Consider the following 2,690-nt stretch of genomic DNA (forward strand, 5'->3'; position numbering starts at 1 on the left):
TGTTTTTTTTTTTTTTTGGTGCATAGAAATGTATTTATTTGGTATTAAGAATATATATGATCATTATGAAAAATTTCAATCCAAAAAACTAAAAGATGCCTCATTATCCTATTTCCTAGAATGAGTAAAAGGAAACGATTAATGATTTGCTGTATTTACTTCCAGTCAATTTTTGGAGAGGCAAGCAAACATATTGCAAAATATAACAACCTAACTATAACTCTATAACTGTCACTTTGTCACTTCTTTGACCATGTCAGTCTGAGAAAGTTATGTCTTTCATGTAAACAGCTTGGATATCATTGGAAACATTCAAGCATAATTGCTTTAGCCAGATTCCGACTGAAAATCATTTCTTTCTGGTTTCCACTGGGGTCAGCGGTGCTGAAGAGAACCCCCAGTAAATATTTGGGGGAGCTTTTCTTTTGTCCTGTTATTTCATCAGGATACGTTCCTGAAGGTAGAATTTCCAGATAAAAGGTTGGGAACAGCTTACACTCTGCTACATGTTGTCAAATCGCCTTCTGAGACAATTAATTCAATCAGTGTTTCAAATATCCAACAGCAAGTGTTCCCCCCATGGCAGATACATGCTTTAAGTGCGGTAATAGACTGAGTTCTCTCAATAGCCCTATGAGGTCGGTACAATCATTATCCCCAATTTACAGATGAGAAAACTGAGCAGAGAGGATCGGCAACCTGCCCACACTCCTGGGGTGGGTAAATAGCAGAAGAGGATTAACATTCAGTGGGTGTAGAACTAGATAAACACTCCAAACGGCTACTTTCTCTACTAATAGTATCTGAAAACACTACTAACGGGTTGTGATGCCTTGGCCAGTGAATTAAAACCTCATCCTTAAAGTGCAGAAAATGGTGAGACCTATTTCATAAAACTGCATAAGGATGAAACGAGCTAATGTAAAATGTTTAAGGGAGTATGCAGCATGCCGAGTGTACTCAAAATGTTAAATGTTAAATATTTGTTTTATTATTTGCCACCTTGAGCATTTTCAAGATTTATTGTTTGTTTGGAATTCTTTACCAAGCTGTCTGTTTGTGTAATATGCACATTTTTTTCCACCGGATTTCTTAAATTTAACTTCCTCCCCACCCCCTACCCCAGGACACACTGGTTTGTATATCTATATAAGGTCAAAAGCAGAAACAGGTCAGAATATCTGCCACCTTCTGCCACTTTACAGAGCACACTTTGCATTTTCTGCCCTACACACACTTAGTTCTTGATTATTGGTTTTAGCCACCCCTCACTGCCATTGCCACTTGTTACACGTGTCCATTTCCATGTGTAAACTGATAGATGCCGAGGCGCTCTGATTGACAGGCTAGTTCCCAGAAAGCCAACGTTTTCACTCGCTCCCGGGCTGGGTGCAAGCTTCAGACAGACACCTGCCCATGGGAATAACACTGCCCATGTCCAGGATACGGGCTATTGCTTCCCCAGGCAGAAGATTCGATCTAAAGATACACTGCTTGCCTTTGAGTTTTGACCCAGTGCAAGTTCTGAAAAACAGCATCTTGATGTAGAGGGAGGATGTTTTGTTGCCTTTTTAAGAAAAAATAGTTAATTCCAAAGGGGATTTTGCAAACTCACGTGGCTGTTTCGTGGCTGTTTCAACTCTGTCTCTGTCTACACATATCATTCTAAACATCATTCTATGCCTCTATCTCTATCTCTCTTGGGTTTTTTTTTTCTCCCTGTCTGCTTCTCTGGTCTTCTATTTCTCCCTCTATATCTGGTCCTACTTTTCTATTAGTCCCTGACTTTCTCCCTTCTTCCTTCTTTTGATGCACAGAGTTAAAGATGACTTTAAAACACTGGGACACCTCTGGGTGACTAAGAGCCTACTCCACTCCATAACAAAACAGATTCACCACTAACTAGAAAAACATCTACATACCTACATTTTCTCATTTTATGTAATTCTTTCGGTTTGACTTAATTAAATCGAGCTTCATTTTCATACAGTCTTAGAAGATATGCTGTATTATCCCCCATTTTATTGGTTCAGAAACTGAGAGAGGGTCTAAGTTCACTGTAGTTTGTCAGCAACAGAGCCATGATTTAAAGCCAGATTGGTCTAGCTCCCAAACCCAAAGCTCTTTCCACCATGTGACCCTTTCCTGTCCTCTGGCCCAGAAGCATTTATAAGTTGCAGCTGGAATGAAAGAGACAAAATCATTCTTGATGTCTCATGTCTCAAACCGAGAAAAGCTGTCTATTTAAAGGGACTCATCTGTGCTCTCGGGACTGAGCCCCAGTGGGCTGATGCTCCCCCAGTGTCCCACTCACTGAGGCACCCCTGCCATGGAAGAGTCACATCCACCCCGTTTCTGCATTCCTCACTCACCTAGGAGAAGGAGGAGGGCTCTCAGCATGTTGGCCCCAGAGCCCATCCTGGCTCTCTGCTCCTGGCTTCTCTCCGAGCAAGCACTGTGGCTGTGTGACCCAAAGCTCTGAGGGACAGGAGCCAAGTTCCACGTGACAGACAAGGAGGAAGCTGCTGCCACGGTGGTGGGGAGGCTACTCAGTTCCTCTCAGCTCTGTTGAAGGGCAGGGCTGAGGGAAATGCCTGTTGAGCTTGCCCTGTCGGTCGGTGGAAGGGGGCAAGCCCATGGTGAGGGCTCACTGAGGCATGCTGGGATGCTAGCTATCACCCAGCACAGTC

Source organism: Crocuta crocuta, unplaced genomic scaffold, assembly GCF_008692635.1.
Source record: "Crocuta crocuta isolate KB4526 unplaced genomic scaffold, BGI_CrCroc_1.0 scaffold28, whole genome shotgun sequence".
Lineage (NCBI taxonomy): Eukaryota > Metazoa > Chordata > Mammalia > Carnivora > Hyaenidae > Crocuta > Crocuta crocuta.